The 20,914-nt window shown below is 51.6% G+C and overlaps 1 protein-coding gene across 5 annotated transcripts in view; it reads left to right on the top strand.

The window, feature by feature from the left end:
• The window catches only part of ATOSB (atos homolog B), a 38,801-nt gene that overhangs the window by 10,673 nt on the left and 7,214 nt on the right, over window positions 1–20,914 (top strand). The window contains exons 2-4 of one of the 5 annotated variants that reach the window (XM_054003639.1): window positions 18,545–18,637; window positions 18,797–18,994; window positions 19,235–19,297. The gene's annotated coding sequence lies outside the window, so the exon portion shown is untranslated. The other 4 variants (XM_054003640.1, XM_054003638.1, XM_054003641.1 and 1 more) reach the window with 4 other exon arrangements.

Raw genomic sequence — 20,914 nt, forward strand, 5'->3', positions numbered from 1 at the left:
AGGAGGTGGAAGCTGGAACATGTAGGCTTTGGGAAAGCTGCCCGTGGTGGACAGCAGTCTGCTTCCTCCCTCTCACTTCCAACAGGTTCCTTCTGCTTTCAGAGGGGACCAGCTTGCTCTGCACTGGGGGCTGGAGCTTCCTTCCCATGGAGGAATCTGGGACACTGGTACCTGACACTGAAGGCAGTTTTGGGTCAGCAGCTCAAGCACTGCTTTCCATATATGTGACCTTCAGCACTTGGTGTGAGAGTTGGTGTTACATTATATTATGGTGCAGGTGGTGGCAGAGCATGGTAAAAGTCCATTGAGCCTCACTGTAGTTCCCTCTGACCCCACTTTCACAGCCAGTGGTTTCTCATCTTTCCTCTCGACCAAGGCCTCAAGATGTGCTATGAAATATCATGGAGTGATGCAGAGCTCAGCAGATGAGGCTCTGGGCCATATGCATGTGTTGGGGTGGGAATTGCCATTTTCTAGGCCAGAGGATGTTTTCTCTTTCATAATTTCTAAACACCTTGAATGCCAAGATCACTGCCCAAGGCTTAATCTCTTGGGCACTGTGAACCCATGAGTTACAACCATGTCATCATTGAAGTGCTGCCCCCTCTTTTTCTGTCTTACCTGTTCATACGACACAGTTTTAAGCACAAAGGACCAAAAAAGCCCAAAGGTAGTGGGGTCATATACTCTGCTGCTGATTTGGGGAGAGTAAGATGGGCAGTGCTGGAATAAACATTTAGGGAGAGGCAGCCAAGAGAGATTTTCTCCTGGTTGAGCCGTGGTGTTGAAGCTGGGAGAGTATTGTATGGGTTATGTGCTGCTTTGCTTTGCTTCTGCCATTACCTGAGGCAAGTCCAGGACATGCATGCCTACTTTTAATGAGGTGAGGACACCATCCTGAGCAGTGTCACTCTGAAAAATTGGACAGTGCCCTGTGGGACATCAGGACCAACCTGAATGATGCTGCTGTGGGAAGAGTGGTAGGGATTTCAGCAGAGAGGTGATAGATCAGTAAGACCAAGCAGGAACTTCAACTCCATGGGTGTTTCTACGTGCATTCCCTAAATTGTGAGAAGGTAGCTGAGTCCAGCTGTTCTGTACAGATTGTCTGGAAGATGTGCGAAGAATGGCTTGCAAGAGCCAACCCTTAGCTCCACTCAGGCTGGGAGAAAATGCCTGGATGCCATGTACCAGGGTTTGCTTATTGCCAGTCAGCACTGCTGGAGCTGTCAGGCCAGCACTGACTCAGCCCTTTCTATACCAGCCTTTGCATTGCTGATGAGATTGGCATAGCTGGGTCAGCAGTGGACAAAGGGTGTAATTCTCAAGATCCCCTCTGCTGTGGCTGCCAGCAAAATAAAGCAGTTATGCCATCAAGTAGAGAGTCTGAGCTTTGCTTTCAATTCATCTTAACAGCAGCAAAAGCTAAAAATATAAGCTGGTTTTGAGTAACTAGAATATTCTCAGGCTTTTCATCTAGGTCTGGTCTGCCAGCCTCTTTCCTAGGCTGACAGTCTGGGATATTAAGGTATTTGCAATGATCTGTTCTGGCCATGTGATATTTCTGGAGATAGAGAACAGAAAAATTGGTGGCATCAATCTGCCACCCTGAAAGTGCTCCTCTTGCTGCTGTGCCTCTTTCCTGTAAACAAAGACTTAGATTTGTTGAGGAAACAGACTTACAGCTCTTCTCTTTCTTCTGTGCAGCAATTTCCCTGGCAGCTCAGTAGGAATGCTTTATTACAGATTTCAGCTGTTTAATTCTGTTTCTCTACAATATGACAGTGTTGGGGTAACTGAGCAAAAGGCAGTGATGTTTCCGGAGGAAGGCTGCTATCAGAGGCCACCCCTGTAGCAGAGGCTGGAAGCAAGGAGGAACAGTTTACCAGGATATGCCTGTATTCGTGTACTGGGAACTTTTGGGAAGGAACAGGCATCTCACCCTTAAAGCTTCCTCGCTACAGGACTCCAAACATTGCCGATGATGAAGCTGTTTGAGCAGCAGTGAGAATGCTGCCCTCCAGAGTTTGGGAAAGGTCTGACCGTAGTGGTGGTCTGGAGAGAAAAGGCAAATTCTGTCCTTAAGTAAACCTTCAAGTGCTATTTTTGGAGTGTAGTTTTGTTTGTTTGTTTGTTTTTTGGTTTGTGGGTTGGGGTTTTTTAATTACTTTTTGGTGGTGGTTTGGGCTTTTTTTTGGTACTGAAAAGAAGAGGAATTGTTTTTGCAAATCCCTGTAAGGCAAGAGAGAATTTCCTTTGGAGTGAGCTGGCCTGAAACTCTATATGTCTCTGATGTGTGTTAACAGAGAAATTAAAAGATAGTACCATAAAGTGATAGTGGATAATGAATTTCATCTAGTATTATGTTGTCCTGGGAGATAGAGCTGGGGCAAGGGTATTGCAATAATGTTATGCTTTGCATGACAATAACAGCAAATACCACCTTAACACACTTCCCTGGGGAGGGGTGAAAGGGTCAGTTTTCAGAGAGTCCCCAGGAAGGTGGAGTGAGGCAATCAAGAAGACAGAAGCCTGAGAAAAGATGCCAGGAGACTTACAGATGAGCAGTGTGTAATAGCTGTGCATTTTTTGCAGCTTGAGTTTGGTGTTCCCATTCTTTGTCCCAGCTGAACTGGGCAATGCTGGGTTCTTGACCTCACTGCAATCTTGAGAAACATACTCAAGAAACCATAACTTTAATAACATTCATGAGATGTCTGACCCAGAGCCTGAATTAACAAATCTTTAACTTATCTGTCTTCTAGGTAAGTAGATGAGCGGTGGTTTGTTACTGCACCAGGCAGGGATTTTAAAGGGTTCTGCTGTGGGTGTACACTGCTGTAGACCTGGTCCCGGGAAGCTTTACTGGTTAGCAGGTCCTCAAAAGGGTTTCTGTAGGTGTGTGATAAAAACAGAGACCCTGAGGTCAGTACCTGGAAACTGGACCAGAGTATCAAGTCTTTACTCAAACACATGAATCTTTTAGAGAATGCCATGACTTGTTCTCAATGAAGCATCCAGTCCCCTAACAGCCTTTTGAGACCTACGGCACTCTTCTGATTTTTAACACTCTATCTGGGTCTTTAATTTGTTTTTGTGGTGGGTTTGTTTTGTTTTTGTTTTTGTTTTTTTGGCTATGCTAAATTACTGCATGTCCTGATCCCCTCTGGGTTTGTGTAGCCCAGAGAGCTGGGTTCAGTCAAAATGGCCAGCAGCAGATTGGGGCCACCTTCTGCTTTAAGAGAGGTGGGAAGAGAGGAGATTCACAAAAAACTGCTTGGTGTAGAATTTGTGGGTACCTTTTAATCCCTCCCCATCACTGGCGTTCTCAGAGATCTCGGTACCCCTCTTGCTCCACTCCCCATACTGTGCCAGGGGCTGGGGGCTGCCCACCCACTCTCCTTCCTCAGGGCCGGGTTCACATGCTGTGACTCAGTTTTCCTGAAGCCTGAGAAGGAAGGGGGTGGAGCAGGACCAAAAAGGGTCAGAGGGGAAGTTACAGCAGCTGGTAGGAATTGGCATTTTAGGGTGCTGCAAGGTGGCCCTATGCTATCCTGTATGCCGGGGTGGTGATTTGGGGTGCAGTGGTACAAGCTGGTTCTGTCTGCTATGGAACTGGTGTTTCAGAATGTGGTTGGGCAGCTCTGTTCCAGCTGCAGAGCTGTCAATTTTGGCAGCCCTTGCTCCATACTGCCTTTTCCTGTGCCAGGGATCGTGCTAGAAAGTGAGACCTAGCTGTGCCTTCTGTGTCCTCTTCATTCCCATGTCCAGGGTGTATAATTATGCACAGTCCTGTAGCACTTCTTCCCCAGCTTGTGACTTTGGGCTGCTGGTCTGGATGTGCGTCTGAGCTTATCTCAGATGAGGCAAGAATCAGTGTGCAGGCTCTGTAGTAACAGCCTGGCATCCCTTGCTGGATCTGATTTGCTCCTGGTCATGGAGCAATGGCTCTACCAGGGGACAGGAGCAGAGGAGTTCTTTTAAGACTGACAATGGAGGTGCCCAGTCCCAGCTGTTTCCTTCCTCATCCCTGTTCCTCTGTGTAACCCCAAATCTGCATGCATGGAGCATGTTTTGTAATAAACCTGCTGAATGGAGGGCAGGCAGAGCAAAACTGGGAGACTATAATGAGGTGTAAGCCCAAACCCTGCCTGTGTTGCTGCAGCAGTGTGAGGCACAGTAGTTTGTAATGATGATGAGCATGGCCAAAGACATCCCTCCTACCCTGCTGTGTGTATCTGATGTTTCCTTTGAGCCACCAGCAGATTTTCAGTACAGCTCTTTTGTAACTGGAGGGTAGGTCCAGCTTCCCATGGATGCTGCAAAACGCCTTGCTTCTGTGAAACTCTCTTCATTTGAGGCAGTGCCCTAAGGGTTAAGCCATGGTTGGGGGATAGAGTTTGTAACAGGAACAAAGAGGGCTTTTAAGGTCTGTGCTGGCCTAGGAATTGAGGGGAATTGATTGAGCCTTTCCCAGTATGTTGAATTACAAAGGTCATGGAGACCCTTTTGCTGGAAGGCAGCAGCCTTTGAGGTCCCTGCTGGAAGTGGAGCAGAGAGAAAAGAAATAGTGAAAATCAGTGAGAGCAACTTAGTGGAGAGCTTTAAGACCTGGTGAAAACTGGACCTGTATCCTGGGGTAAATAATGAGTGAATACAAGGCTGGGTACCTTTTCCCTGGGATTTTTGGGTGGTTTGGTTTTGCTCCACCTCCTTCCCCCTATTGCATTTACAGCTGCCCTCACACATGACACCTGAATAAGCAGCACCTCTGGTGTACCCAGAACTTGGGTGCACCTCTCCAGCCTGCTCAGGGCTGGTGAAGGCAGCAGAGGGTAAAAGGCAGTGCCTGTAAGGGAGGATCTTTCTAAAATGCAGAAGAGGAGAGTCTCTGGTGCCTACAGGGACATTTTGCCTTGACAGAAGAGGAAGCTTCATACCCACCTGAGCTAGACCTGGAATTTTCATGCACAGTTGAGCAGGAAAGCCCAGTTCTAGTTGTTTCCTCTTAATGTTGTCTGCTCAGGATGTCCCATGAGGCACAGCAGCAGAGAGTCCAGCAAAAGAAGCTAGGGAAGGGATGGATGGCAGAAACCTCTGTTTCCTTTCCTGCAGCAAGATGAAGAGTGGACACAGGTAGTTTCCATCTTGAGCTTTGAATGGCATGAGCCATCCAGCCAATGCACCCAAGATGTACAGAAAAATGTGGCTTAGTGGTTTAGTCCTTAAAACTTTCAGGTTTTAAGTATCAGCTGCTCAGGTATTTGGCCATTCAGCTCCATCCACTGGCACAGGTATGCTCCCCCATCTGATCTTTTATTTAAAGTAATTCCACTTCTGATCTTTATGTTGGATCAGGTGATCTCAAATATGATTTTTGGAGCAAAGGACTATTTGGGCTCTGCCTAGGAGATGAAAGCTGGTTCCAGGGAGTATCCCATGAGAGTCTCTGCAGCCACCATTTAAGTTAGCAGCCTAGAGGCTTCTCTACTTTTTTAAGCACTAGAAGGGCAGGACTGTGGGAGTAGAGACCTACATGAGAAGGGGGAGCTTGTTTTGGAGCTCTCAGAAACCCAAATATCCATTCACCTTGGTAACCAGCCTGTTATTGGGGTCATTCTCTGTGTATCTGTCCCAGTAACCAGGAAGTGTTTCAGCAGAAGCATCAACTTCATGGACTAGTTGCTGCTTAGCATTGACTTTGATAAGGCCTGAATTCCTTCATCTGTTGTTGCTCCAAATCCTCTCTTTTCACCCTGTCCTTTGGCATCACCTGTGCTGCAGAAGCTTGCCATCAACAAATATAAAAGTGGATAACTGGGCTTCTCTCTGCTGGTAGTTCCCAGGTTGCTGACCTGGAATGTGCTGTTTGAAGACAGCAGAGTCTACTCACTGTATTTTGGGTGAACACTCTGCCACTCTTTTCAGCCACCTGGACTGAACATGAAGGAAACGTGAAGGGGAAACATGAGGTACTTGCAAGAGTTCCCCTTGGTTTGGGAAAGATGTCAGAATCAAGAACAATTTGGCTGTCTCTGATCTGCTCCTTCTCCCATCTCAGCTGGAGAGGGGTGTTGCAGATGGGATGTTACCTCTCTGTTAGTCACAAAGAAGGGTGTGGCAGGAAAGTCTAGCTCAGAAGTCAGTCAGTCTGGCTTAAATTGATCAGTCCCCAGTTGCTTAACTGGATGTAGGGCAGTCCCTCAGGTTCCCCTGTGCTCAGGGGCTATATCAGGGAGCTGACCATGTCCAGGAGCTCCTACAGGTTTGTTGCTGCTCTCTCAGGGGCTCCCTGAGTTTGTAGACAAGCCCATCTTTTCAGTGGTGGTAGGCTGATTTAAGCATGTGCATTTAAATTGCTGGGTCTTTCCTGCTGGTGGCTGCTGAGTTTCGTTCAGGAGCTTGCCCAGTTGCTGTGACATTAGTGACAGTGTGGCCATGGTGTTGGCCCTGCTGACACATGCTGAGCGCTATGGATCTCCCCCCTGCTTCCCTAGAAGGGATCTGAAGTACTGGAGCATTCTGATGAGAGGAGGGGTGCTGTGCAGGGGAAGCTGCAGGAGCCCATAAGGATGCCATGGGACAAAACCTTGTATTTTGTTGTCCTGAGAAGAGAGAAGAGGCTCTGTGTATACATAGTGAAGATCAAAAATTTAGAAGTCCAGGGAGAAGCAGCAGATCTGGCATACAATCCTCAGCTTTGGCAGAAAATCATTCTTTGTGCCTATTAATATGTGACTTTACAGCCCAAAGTGTTGTCCCTCGCTCCCTGGCCAAAATACGGTTTGCTTTGGCCTTAACTCCTGGGTGTCAGGGCTTTCTGTCTAAACTGGGGCTGCGTGACCCTACTGAAGACAATGCTTGATTGTCTTGTTCTCTTGCAGTATATTTGTCCCAAGTATCCTGTGTGTGGCTGCAGGCAAAATGCTGCAGCTGGCCAAGTGCTCCTGGGTGGAAGTGACCAGAGTCCCTTGTCAGCATGACTGTGACCCATGTGATGTGGAGAGGAAAGAGTGAGAGAAGAGCCTGTGTGATGCCAGTAATTTTTTGTTGTAGTCAATAGGAAGTGGATCCTCTAGCTCCGACAGGCAGAGGTGCAAGTCAGTGACTGGGTGTGCTGCATGGAGCAGCATCTCGTGCTCACACCACAGCTCTCCTGTGCTCAGACACAGATGTGCAGAGCCCCAGCTCTCGCTGAGCTTGGCACAGCTGCACAGTGCCATCTTCTTGTCAACTCTGTCTGCTCTGGTCTCTCTGAGGAGACTGAGGTTATCTGGACAGCCCTCGGAAGGGCTTAGCAGGTTGAGGCAGTGTGTGTGGCTTGGGAACAGGCCAGGATGTGGAAAAGAGGGAAGGGAAAGAATGTGGGGCAAAGCCTGTTTGAGCCTCAGCCCCAAGCATTAGGGAATTGCCAGTCAGAGGAGCAGCCTGCAGAGGATCTGTGTGTACACAGACCCTGTGTGTGACTTGCACTGTCCACACTCAGGAACTGGTCAAGCCTCTGGGCCCTGCATGCACAGTGGCATTAGTTGATGCCAGCTGACTGTAGCCATGCTTAGAAGAAATAATTTTATGTCTCCCAGGAATCTGCCCATCTTGGAGAGTAAAACCAGGAAGAGGCACAGCCTGGTGGGGCATGTTTGGCTGTACCCAGAAACAGCTTAGCTGGCAGACATCTTGCCTGTGGATCTGAGCTGTGGCAGTGCTGGGTAACCCTCCCACAGCCAGCAGGGTTGGGCTGATAAAGGGAATGGGTTTGCCTGGAAGGCAGCCTCGGAGCCTGGAGGAAGCCCTATCCTAGCCCTCCCCTCCCTTGCTCCTTATCTTGGCAGCACTCCCAGCCTGCCTCTGCCCCTTCTCCCCACAATGGACTTGAGCCAGTAGTGTCACCCCTTGCCCCTCTTGGGTACTGTGGGAGCGAGGGTTCTGGCATGGCCAGGCCAGGTTCCCTGACCAGTTTGCTGTCTTGCAGAGTCTGTGTGTGTGTCTGTATGCAAAATTGCCCATTTTGTGCGCACACACGCAGACTCCCTTCGTGCATGGGGCTGTGGCAGAAATGAGTTAGTCAGGAGGGGGTGAATCACAGGGGAGTGAGTCAGTGGGAAGCAGAAGGCAGGTGTTTGTGCAGGACAGGGCTTTAAGGGAACCCAAAGGTCTGGCAGCTCATGCTGAGTGCCTGGGAGATGGGCTGAGCTTGACAGAGGAGAGCTGGGAAAGCAACAGGGCTTAGCAGGTGAAGACCACGCCTGTGCCTTGGGAATAGGCCAGGATCTTAGCTACATGATGAACTTCAGCTATGGGTACGTTGCTGTCCTGGAAAGGCTTGGGGTATCTTTGGTGCTGAGGCTTTCCCAAAGAGAAGCACTGCTAGGGAGTGCAGGGACCAAGTATGCCTGCCTCCAGTGAATCAGGTGAATCTTCATCCCCACACAGGCAGTGAGGTGTCCAGCCAGCCCTTGGCAAGCTGAGCAAGTCTCTGTACTGGTCAGATCCTGCCCAGTTGTTTGAGAGAGCAGATGCAGTATGGGAAAATGAATGATACTTGTTGGGGCAGAGAATAATAAACAAATAGCTCTGGATTGAGTGAAGACAAATAGCTCTGGATTGATTGAGCATGGAGGAAGAGCTGGGATGCAGATAATACACTGGAGATTTGTGGACATGAGTGGTTGTTGGCTCCAAAACCTGTTGTGTGACCTGGACTCTGCTGCAGACCCCTGTGGGTATTGCCAGGGTTGCAGATGGCTGCTTCTCTCATCGAGAGACCTGCTCTGGACTGCTGTGTTTCCATCTAGCACAACTGGTCTCTGCTGAGTTGAACTCCTAATTGTCCTGCTCATCACTCCTGCAGACAGGTCCCTCATGGGCATGGTGGAGGCAGTCTTGGTATCAGAGCTACAGCAGCACAACCAAAGCTCTCTGCATCTAGGGCAAACTTCTTGGAGCAGGTACTTGGGAATTCTGTCTTAGAATAACATAGGTGTGTTGCAGCAGGCACTGGTATTGCTACCAACCAGAGCAAGGATCAAGTATTTGAACACAAGCAGCTCCTACTGATATCAGGTTGAGATGAGTCTCTTTTTTCAACATCCCCAAGGTAGACAAGTGCGGGTACCTCCCATCCTCCCTGGTGGCACCCTTTTCAAGGTCTAGAACATTCTCAAAAACTGTGTAAGTCTCCAGATCCCTTCTGGATCCCAGCAGGGTCCAACAGTCTCCAGAGATAAGCTGGAGCTCTGGCTTCTTGTGTGCTGCAGTGGGCAGAGGCTGAAAGTGGCAGGCTTGTGCAGCCTGGGGGAGGGAAGGCAGAAAAGGGGGCGCTTACTGCTGCTGCAAGCTGTGGGTTTGCAGTGAAGCTGCAGCTTGGCTCTCTTGGGAAGTGCCCAGGGGCAGGATGAGAAGCAATGGCACAAGAGGGAAATTCCAATTAGATAGTTGGAAAAATATTTCCCTGCAAGGCAGTTAGACACTGGAGTAGGCCCCCAGAGAGTTTCCACACTTGGTGACTTTAGCCCCCGGGCATGGGCAAACCCCGAGCAGTTTGCTTGAACTTGGCCCTGCTGTTAGCACGATTGGACCCAAACTCTCTGAGGTCCCTTGCCACTGTTGTTCCTCAGTTCTGCAGTTCTCAGGTTGCTTGGCAATGTCACATCTCATGGACTATTGGATTGACCAGTTTGGAGGTACATGGAGGGCTCAGGGTCTTGTTCTGTCTGTCCTCTTCTCACCTGTACTCATCTGTGTGGATTAGCGGTGGTGAGAGATGGAGGCACTACCTTAGGAGCATTCCTTAGCTCATTCACTTGCCCCAGCTTCTCTTAGCTGGAGCACCCATCTCTCTGTAAGTCCACATTATTTTCTTCCCACATGAGCACAAGAAACCACTGGGCAGTGAAGCACAGGATGTGAAGCATCCACCTTTCTCTGCTGGAAGCACAGAGCTGTGATGTGTAGGGGGGTGCTGGTGTTTTTGGAAGGCTCATGAGGATTCTGGCCTCCAGCCCTCCAGATGGAAAGTTTATCTTCCCCATGGTGCCTGTCCCAGAGATAGTGGTGATTGGAAAGGAAGTCACTGATAGCTTTTTTAAAGGTTTCAGCTGCTTGACCATCCTCAGCAGATGGATGCTGAGATGAGGAGCCTAAAGGACTGTCTGGAAAGAATTATTTGCTCCCAGTATTTTCTGTTTCTTTGCCAGATTTTTATTTTCATGACTGCTCTTTTCCTGATTCTGTCCTTCTGCAAGGCTGGCTGCTGGCAGTCTTACAAGCCTTGTCTTCAGGAACAACTTTGCTCTGTGATTTATTGTGTCTCTGAGCTTTGACCTGGTGTCTGATGCTGCAGAAGCCCATGTCTGGTGTGTAAGTGTTCAGAAGGTGTTTACAGGGTTTGGCCCATCCTATCTACAAGAGTAATGAACCAGAGCAAAGGGGTCTGCTCGTAGCCTTGGTGCCTGGGTTAAGCTGACCTGCAGCAGTAGCTACATCTGCTTTCTCATCTGGCAGAGGCTGGATGGATGTCCAGGCTCCCTTTATGTGAATTTTCAAGGTCTAGAACATTCTGAAAAACCGTGTAAGTCTCCAGATCCCTTCTGAAGTTGCTTCTTTCAGCCTTTCCCTTGGGCTTGTTGACACTGAGCTGCCATCACCCTGTGTGCTCTGCACATCAGGAGCAGCAGGATCTGGTGGTTTAGGCCAAGAGGTCCCTGAGGTCTGTTCCCACCTGCAGAAGCAAGTGCTGTGTGCCAGGGGATGAGCTGGTTTCTGGTAGGCCAGAATGAGTTTCTGGTAGGCCATGGAGAGCTCTTAGGTTTCTCACAGGCTTTGTCTCCCTAGGAGGGTCAGGTCTAGAAGGACATCTGTGTCCTCAGGGCATGGATCAACCGCCAGGTTGAAGATGTTTTTGACTTAGTTGCCTCTGCTGTCTGTGGTGCCCAGGGGTGGTTCACTCTGTGTGGACCAGGAGGTTTGCCATTTCATGGGGTGTAATAGGAGCTGGACCGTGTCTCCTGCTCCCCTTCATATGGATACACCTACTGTCCCTCTTACACCTGTGTTTCCCTTCTTAGGGCCTTCTGCTCACACTGTTTGCCTTCATTATGGGCAACATTGTGAATGTTTGGATGACAGTTGTGGCACCCTTTTCCTAAGTCCAGCAGGGTGTTTCGCCTTCATTCCTACAGGAAAGAGAGGTTTTCCTTTTCTATGACAAGGTGCAGGACGTTCAATTCATGGTGAAAATACTCCTTTACTGCAGTAGCCCTGATTGTGTCAATCTTGTTAAAATCAAAGATGGACAAAGCCTCACCCTTATGGCCCAAATATCTGCCCAGCACGTCATCACTCTGGCCTGTGCTAGACTTGAACCTTTCTAAATTGCAGCTGGAAATGGGTGAGTTGGGTAGGTGTGCACAGCCGTGTGTGTGGTATCTCCTCCCCCTGTGCCACGTACACGTCTAGTACAGGGAGTGGAAAAGATGCTGAATGTCCCCACAGCTGTTGCAGCCTTATCTGCAGGCTGCAGCTTGGTAACCAAGCAGGAGGCCTAAGTGCCTGTGCTCAAGCACCTCCCTTGGAGTGCTCTTACAGTAAAGGGAAGTGTATTGCAAGAGGGCTTGCGCTGGGGAGGGGCAGTTCCCACGGGGCAAATGCTGCAGTGCACAATCCTTGCTGTCCTCCCCACTGCAAGCCATTTGCCTACTCCCTCTTCAAACATGTAGCTTTGACACCCGGAGCTGATCAGAGCAATTCAGCATCCCTGGGACTTTCTCCACTGCCCTGAAGTGCCTGGTGACTGTTTGGGGAGGTACAGAAAGGTGATGGTGCCGTGGGTCTGTCGGGTGTCAGGGACTCATCAGGGGAGTGTGTGCAAGGAGGCTTGGGCTGGTGGGGCTGTGGGTGTGTGACAGTCAGGAACGGGAGGAGCCTGGGGTAAGTTAAGGTATGAACTGCAGCAATCAGGAGGCAACAGAGCACAGGTGAGAGCTAGGGGCTTGCCTTGGGGGGTCATGGAAACAGGACAGGGTCTGATGGTGGTTGAGGATGAGGTGGGAATGAAAAGGAGCACACTTGTGGGGATAGAGAGCCCAGCTGCCATGTGAAGGGTGTGGGGAAGGGGCAGTGTGGTGCATCTAGGTTTAGGCAGTGTGAATGGCTACAGAGCATCAGGATACAGAGGGACGTGGCTTGGTAAGGAGGCTTTGCATGCCTGTGGCTGTATGCAGTAGTGACAGAGGGAGAAGAGAGGAGATGGCAGAGCTGGGAGCAACAGGGCTACCATCACCTGCTGACTTCTGTGCTGTCTGCTCCCAGCTTGCAAAACATCACCTCACCACCGGAGCTCTCTGTCAGAGGCTCCTGTTTCTGTACCCAGCTAATAGTGCTGGAAAAGTGGCTGGGCTGTTCAGGCTGCACACCTAGATCATGCTTCCCATGGTGCACAGCCCAAGACAGGGAGCTGACAGGAGGGGAGTTATTGTAAGTGATTGTCTTACCACTGGCGTTGAGTTAAACAGGTTAGTATACAGTTTGCAGGGCTTCTGATGCAGACACCAACTGCAGGGTGTTATTCCTCCTCTTAGGAGATCAGATAAAAGGGACTCTTGGTGCTAAAATTTGTAGATCACTTAGAATAGTGAGGGCCTCATCCAGATTGGGTCTGCATCCCTTGGACAAACATCCTTATTGAACTTGAACTGTGGCAGTGCATTGGTGCCTTGGTCATGGCCAGAGACCTCGGGTATCATGCAAGTGCGGACCAGAAGTGGTCCCTGCCCTTTGCCAGATCCACTTGCCTTCTCAAAGCCATTCTATGACTGGCTGCACCGGCATGTGACTTGGTAATCACATGGTGGAAAATTTTCCATTGGTTTCAGTTGGCACCAAGCTCTGGACTGGAACAGCCAGTCTGCAGGGTCATCAGTGGCTAGGGTCCCCTGGGCCTGTTCCTCGGGCCACCACCCCTGAAGAGGGACGGGAGGGCTGGAAGGCAGCTGGCTGACGTGTTCCAGTGCCTGGGTGGCTTGTGGCTTGCTTTCACATTCTTTCTTGCCACAAGGTGACTGCTGAGGCCACCATGCTGCTCCAAGTCCAATGCCATGGGGCTCCCCAGGGCTTGCAGGTGCGGTGCTGGCTGCACCTTCCCCTGTGCAGCAGCTACCCCGAGGTGAAAAGACACAGCTTTTTATGATGTGGAGCCAGCACAGAGAAATTTGCTGCTTGTGGACAGCTGTAGTCCTGGGCCTGGCTCATGTCCTCCAGCACTTCTCACCTGGGTCCTGCCTCGGGAAGGGGAATAGGGACTTGCCCACCCTCGACTCCCTGTGTCAGGCAAGTGGGTGCCACTTCGGGCTAATGGGGGTGAATAGCTGTGGTGGAGCCTAGCAGCATCCTGCTGCCTCTGCAGGGATCCTCTTGGGCAGCAGAGAGTTTTCCCCACCCCCAGCTCTGCCGCTGCCTCTTTGTTTTCTGGCAGAAGCCTCTGTGCCTTTTCATTGCCGTTGAGGCGCCGAGCAGAAGCCTGCGTGTGCCGCGTGTGCATCTCGCCGGGAATGTGATGCGGGCTGGGAATCCTGCTGGGCCAGGCATCTCCCCTGCAGGGCAGTGGAGGCCAAACAGCAGCTTCAGGGGTCTCCTTCCCATGGACTGTTCCTCCAGTCAAGCAAGGCTTCGAGGCAGCTGGTCTCCCTCACAAAACCCTCTTTTGCATTGACAGCGCTTCTGCACCTTGCCACAAGTCGAGTAAGTTGTATGGGAAGGGGCTGGTCCTCAGCTGGGCACTCGGGCTCTCCGCTGTGGTCCTCCCTCGCTCCCGCTGGGAAGGCACCTGAGATTAAAGCAGTGCCAAAGGCTATGGAGCTGGATACAGCGGTGGCTGAGGATTGCTTGTGCTGCGCCTGCCTCTCCATGTATTTGATCTCTTGACTTCCAGCGGGGACTGAATTCCTGTGCTGGATTCTGGGCTCGGCTCTTGTGAAAGGATCCAATTATTTTAGAGCTTTGAGCATCTCCATTTGCTGTCCATATTTGCGGCATGCTGGCTGGAATTCCAAGTGATTAACGTGGCTGTGACATCTCTCCTAGGGGTGTTATCTTTGCTCGCTGTCCCCCACCGCCCCCCTCTTCCTCCTCCGGCAGCGAGCGAGACAGGCAGGCAGAGACAAAGGTCTGTCCTCAACCTGGGCTGTCCTCCCCATAAGCGGCTGCTGCATGGGATTTCCCTGCCTTGCCTGCTGCAGGTTTCCTCGGTTCCCGGTCGAACACTGGAGCTGGGCAGCTGTGGGCTGTATCGCAGAGGTTTGAACCTGCTGGGCTGGGTGGGCAGGGGGTGCTGCTGGCCTTGGAGAGCTGCCCGATTGTCCTGCTGGATTTTAAGCTGCTTTTCATTCTTTGCCTGCGCTTTCCTGGGAAGAGGGGCAGCCGTGCGTGGAGGGGGGTGGTTGGCAGGGAGGGGGTTGGACGTGGAGGAAAGCTTTACACAGGTGGCTGTCGCATAGTGGGGTCTGCCTGCAGACCCTGTAAACCCTCCTTCCCAGCCACAGGCTATTGTCAGCATTGCCGTGTGCAAGCCAGGCACCTGGGAAAGGTGTGCGGAGGTGATCCGTGCCAGGATGAGGGGCATCAGAGGGAAGGGGTAAGTCCCTGGGCTGGGAGCTCTGCTCCAGGTCCCCCAGCTCCCAGGAGAGGTTTCATTGTGTTATCCTGACTTGGCCGAGCGGAAGGACTCAGTCCCTGCAGCACCTGAGTGTGGTGCTAGGGCTGGGGAAGCACTGCATGTTGCTGGGCAGACCTCAGCCCTTGAGGAGGCTGCTGCAGCTTCGAGCCCCAACACGATGCACTGCAGAGAGGGCTGCTCTGTCCCTGGGGGCTTCTGCACCCTGTCAGTGCCACCTCCTGAGGGATGGGAGGGAGCAGCAGCACCTCACAGACATGGTGCTGTGGGCACAGGGAGGTGTTGGGTCTCTGTCTCTGTAGAAGCTGTGTCTGGTGGTTTTTAGGGGCTTGCACTTGTGACATGGGCTATACCTCTTGCCCCATCCTTCCTCTCTGGGCTCAGGCTTCCTCTCCATTCCTAGCAGGGGCTAGCACTGAATGAGGCTCTGCAGCTGCATAAATCTGATGTGGCAGGAGGCCTCCTGAGGACCCTCAAGAGCAGCACTTGCCCTTGCAGTGGGGCAAGGAAGCCCCCTCACTCTGTATCCATTCCCCCTCCCTCTCCTTCTTCCTCTCTCTTGTTTCCACCAAGTGTCAGCTCCTTCCTCCCCAACCTGAATTCCAGGATAGTGCCAGAGCCATGGCCAGTGGTCATTTTTCCTTTCAGGCACAGTTTGCTCCTCTAACAACTCCTGAGTCAGCTTCTCTCTGGGATTGCCATCACTGCTACAGTGCAGGAGGTAGTCCCCAGCCTCATGTCTGTCTCTCTCCTGATGGTGAGATGCCTGATCTGTCAGACTGTGCAGGAACCCTTCTCTGGTGGCAGCATTGCTGTTAGTGCTGCCATCCTTCAGGGTTGTTATGCAAACTTTCTGCCTGCTGGCACTTCACAAGCTCTGGTCTTAGCCTGTGGCAGGGAGCTCCTGGGTTTGTGCTCACACTGTTTAGATTTCCTTCCTTCTCCTTGGGTCCAGATAGGACCAAAAGAGTTAAGATTTATCCTCCAGACAGTCTATTTCCAGCAGTTTCTGTTGCTTCTTCTCTTGCCTTGTACTCTGCTTGTTCTGAGGATGATTATTTGTCCTCTTCTAATGATGGCCCTTCTCCTTCCTGGCTGTGTGGTTCCTGCTTCACCCCCAGTGAGGCCACCAGTGTCTCTCCATAGCACTTCCCATGAGAGGAAGCAGGAGAGAAGGCAGAAAAAGCCACTTAGGCATTGGTTTGGGGTTTTTTGTGGTCTAAATTCTGCAAAGACCTCTCTTGGTCCTGCTAGCCACCAGACTGCTGCTCTGTCCTAGGCAGCAGTGCCCAGGTCAAATCTTCTTGTCCACTGGTCATGTGTCCCTTTTGACTGGCTGGCAGTGCTGCTCTGGGAAGCCACTGGATTTCCCCTGGATGAGTGTGGCAACTTCGGGCACAGCTCTTGCTCTCTTCCTTGCACTGGTGCTGTGTTACCGGCCCTGCCAGGCTCCCAAGGGCTCTGCCTCATGACAGATAACCTCCCTGCTCCACACTCATCCTGCTTCCTCTCTGGCTGCCACAGTACAGCTCGAACAGCAACAGATCCTTTTGCAGGCTGTAGCCCGGCATGTGGTACCGCTGCTTCATTGCCCAGCCAGGAACCCGTCCTCACTCGCCATCCTGATCTGTTGCCTCCAGACTGAGACCATGGTCTGTTAATCCTGGTTTCCCCCTGGATGTGCTAATAGGAATGGAACCAGCAGGTAAGCCAAGTCCCTGACCCAACCCCACCAGGCCTGGCTGTGTTATTCCACATCAGGCTCTGGTGGTTCGGTGTCACCAAGGAACACAGCGTTTCTGCCCCAGTGCATGGGGCATGCTCCCTCTCTGCAGGTCATTTGGCACTGGGTATTTCTTGGGTGTTGAAGTGTGGTGCCCTCCCCAGGCAAAGAAATAGAGGAAAGCTGTGCCTGGCATAACTTCAGATCCAGGTGCTGGGAGATCTTGGCGAAAGCACCGGGCCCTGCCTGTTCTCTGAGCAATCAGGGGGCCTTGGCAGGAGCAGGGCAGTGAGTGGAAGAGCTCTATGTGGGCTTCCTTAAGAGACAATGCTCTTTGAGTCCTATCTTAGAGCACCAGCATGAACTGAAACACTGTCAAAAAAAAAAAAAAATCAGCATCATGTGGGCTTAGGAGGGGCCAAACCCTTGGTGTGGGCACAGGGAGCCCCATGTGTTGTGTCGAGAGGGATGGTGCCTGTGCTGCTCAGCTGAGCTGATGAAGCCCTGGGCCTGCCTCTGTCCCATCCATGTGGCCAGAATTAGGGCTCTGGCAATGTCTGGCTCAAGGACAGGAGAAGGCAGAGGTGACCAGGTGCTTTCTTCCTGTGCCTGCTTGGAGTGCAGGAGGCCATGGTCCCAGGATTGCTGGGTGGTGGGCTCCCTTGGTACTGTCAGAGGCTGAGCTCTACTGGATGGGCTCTCAGCAGGGAGGAACTGTCCTGGGAGGCACTTGGCACTGCCAAGAGAACCTCCCTGGGATACAGCCCCTTGTATCTTGAGGAGGGTGAGAAGCAGAGCTATACCCCAGCTGCTGCCCATCCCAGGCTGTTGGGCATTCCTCCCGGAGGATGTTCAAAGAGATCTTAGGGTTACTTGGAGACACTTTGGGTGATACTTCCCTGTCCCTGGCGTGGGACTGGCATTTTCCAGCACGATGCTTCAAACAACAGTATCTGGGCTTGGCAAAAGGTGGTGCAGCCCTTGTTCTAGCAGCTGGTGTTGGCAGCACCTGATGACTGGTGTTGAGATCTCAGCTGGGAGGGATTTGTGGTGCTAGCAGGTCAGCCTGGCCTTATACATCCATTCTCCTGAAAGGCAGCTGTTGCCAGGGAGAAAATGGCTGTGACTTCAGTGGGGCACAGGGAAGAGAATTAAACGACGCAGGTGAAATTGTGTGTTTGTTCTGGCATGGACACACTCTTTCTTCCACTGCACCAGGCTGATTCTTGCTCTTGGTTGCTGATTTTGCTTCCCATTGGTTGATAGTGCCACACAAGTCACGGTACAAGTCTCCCTCAGGGATGGAGGAGGGACACAGCAACCTTCCAGGCAGGCAGAGCACAGTATGTTACCACTTCAGCATCTGCCCACAACTGAGGGCATTCACTTGCTTTCCTACCTGCTTTGGTGCAGGCCTCATGGAGTGCCAGGAGGATCTTGTCTTTACAAAAAGCTTTTGCTGAGGATTTAGACCCATGGTTTATCATGATGCAGCACTGATTTGCCCTGCTGTAAGTGCTCCTTGGGTGCAGTTGTATTGAATCTCAACAGGTCCTATTCTGGCTGGTTGCTGGCACTACCCTTCCCAAGCAGTGGTGGTGGCTTTTAAGCTGTCCAGCTCTCAGAGACTGGTCATGACAGCCTGAAATTACAAATCTTATTGGAAAGGTAGTGAAAGAACAGCCTGTTTTCTGGGGCAGGCGAGGTCAGGCAGCAAGCACAGCTGATACTGGCTTCCCCCGTGCAAGTTGCAGGAATGCAGAATTTGCCAGACCAGGATGCCAGAAGGGGATTGCACTTGAGTGTTGCTGCCTCTGAACATCCGTTTGGAATTTTTGTTCATCTGCCTGGCCCTGCTGTTTCCAGCCTTCAGAGCAGTACTCACTGCTGGCTTAGGGTGCCCAGACAGCAACTTCCTGCTGGATGGGTGCTGCAGTGAGTCCCCATTTGAGGGATGCATGAGGAGGGCATGATCCCTATGGATAGGTATGATTTCCTCCTTTAGCTGGAGGCGCCTCGGCTAGTGGAAGCCCATGAGCTGCCTCTGCCACAGAAGTGCGGAGGGTGGAGGTGCCTAAGGGCTCCTGCACACTCTGAAGGTGTTGCACCATGAGCTGCTGCTTCAGCTGACTCTTCTCCACACCCTCTTCCAGGCATCAAAGCTGCAGTGCCTGTGGATTATGACCACAGGGGAGCTGTGTTGCATCTGCAAATCTCTGTTGTGCATCAAGGACACATCTGAACAGGTGAGTGCTGTGGACAGGAAAGGATTGCTGTCTTTGTGCTGGGGAAAACTGGTGGGGGGCCATTATGGCTCAGGGCTGTCAGGCTCCTCATTTCTGCCTTCCCTGACAGGCATCTCATATTGGAAGAAAACAATTCCAAGCTCTTCTCCTTATTTGTAGGGCCAGAAAGTTTCCTGTGCTGTGGGTGGAAGGGGGAGGAGGTGAACATGAGACCAGGAACTAACTGGAGGCCCAGAGGTTGCTGCAGTGTCTTGGAAAGCAAGGCATGAAATGGTTGCCAGAAAGAAAGAGGAATCTGTTCCTATTCACAGGGTTTCATACAGGAAGGCATGCAAAAGGGATGTAAAATGAAGCCAGGTATGAGAGTTCACAGCTTAACTTAAAATATTTGTGGTTTAAATGGAAATCAAGGTGTTAGCACTGCCTGAGGTGGCTGAGATGTATGTGGCCTTTGATTTGGGAGTCTCGGAAAGGCTGAGCCTAAATGCTGCTTTCCCTGCGTGCGTGACCCTGCAGACAGGAAGCACCCTTCTGCCCTTCTCCCAGGAAGCGTCTGAATCACCCCAGCCCTGCATCTCCCCCTTTCCTTCCCCTCAGAGCCACTGGAGACACTGAAGAGCTGGAGAGGACGTTGCAGAGGTTCGGAGGCACACCGTGATGGTAGGAGTCATTCCACGGCAGCCACGCTGCTTCTGGGGGGTGCCTGACTTGCAGGCGTCTTCAGCTAATTGTGCCAACGACCGCCTGCTGCGGGGCAGGGAGGTTAATCCAGAGACAAGCAGGGGTAAGTACGTGTGGGGGGCAGCCAGGAAGGGCTGCAGTGTTGTGGGCTACGCAGAGGGGTTGAGGTTGGCAGGGACATCTGGAGGTTATCTGGACCAGTCCCACCTAGAGCCATTGCCCAGGACTTTGTGCTGATGACCTCTGGATGCCTCCGAGGATGAAGATTCCACAACCTCTCTAGGTAACTGGTTATAGTGCTTGGTCACAGTAAAACAAAATGGTGTTTTCTGATATTCAGAGGGAACCTCTTATCTAGATATCTAGATGAGATCTCACTGAGCCTTCTGTTCTCCAGGCTGAACAGTCCCAGCTCTCACAGGACAGAAGCTACATTCCCTTAATTTTTTTAATGTCCCTGTTTTGCATTCTCTCAGATGTGGCTTCACCAGTGCTGAGCAGAGAGGAAGAATCAGTTTGCTCAGCCTGCTGTTAATCCTGTGCCTGGTGCACTATTGTTTTTCTTTGCTGCAAGGGCACATTGCTGCTCATGGTCAACATGGGACCCACCAGGACCCCCAAGGCCTTTTCTGTTGTGCTACTTTCCAGCCAGTCAGTCCCCAACATATCCTGGTGCATGGCTATACTTTTTATCACTCCTTTTGAAGAGACTCCCTGGTCTCAAGCACCTTGGCCTGCCATTTTCACATCCACATCCCAGCAGGGTCAAAATAGCATATGCAGGCTCACTCTCCACATAGTCTTCATCCACTTGGAGAACAAATTTCCCTATTGCTCCCTTGCCCCTAAGCCCTTGCTCCACAAGATCAGGCACAGCTGCAAAGACAGGCAAAAGGCAGAGCTGCCAGGCTTGGGCAGTTTGTCCTCAGTCTGCTGGTGACTTTTCCTGCATCTCCTCAGCTCTTGCAGCCATTTCTGTATTTTTCATACCTGAAACAAACCAACATGTGGACAGGATTCTCACAGCTCTCAAACTGGACTGAAAATCGAAAGTGAGGCACCATGCTGCACAGAGACGGGCAGGCCTTGGAGCTGGCAGGAGTGGGTGGATGGTGGCCTTGGTACCTCCCAGCTGCTGATTGAGGTGCTGGAGATGCCTAGTCCAAGTTGGCAGAGGTAACAGGGATGTTAGGCCATGGGGCTGGAACCAGCCCTGCCTCATCCAGTGCACGTGGGCAGGGCAGGAGAGCCTGCACTGGGAGATGTTGCTGCTGTTGCCCAAAGGGGTGATTACAGGCCTGAGCCCCTGGGACTGGTCTGACCTGCCTGACTCCTGTGCTCCACAACAGCACAAGCGTGTCCTAGGAGAGGGCAGGCCTCTTCCTCCCCACCTGTCCAGACTTGTCCACAGGTGTCTCCTGCCTGTCTGGAGACTTTTCTCCTTGCCCGAGCCAGGAAGTGTGTGCCGAACCTGCTGTTGGGTGGTGCCACAGGGCTTCCCAGAAAGGCACATCAGCCTCGTTCCTCTTCATGTCCCTGGAGAGGTAGATTCAAGTGGGCTGTGTGAGGAGCCATGTGCCAGTGGGTCCCTTGCAG

The sequence above is a fragment of the Vidua macroura genome, chromosome Z (assembly GCF_024509145.1).
Source record: "Vidua macroura isolate BioBank_ID:100142 chromosome Z, ASM2450914v1, whole genome shotgun sequence".
Lineage (NCBI taxonomy): Eukaryota > Metazoa > Chordata > Aves > Passeriformes > Viduidae > Vidua > Vidua macroura.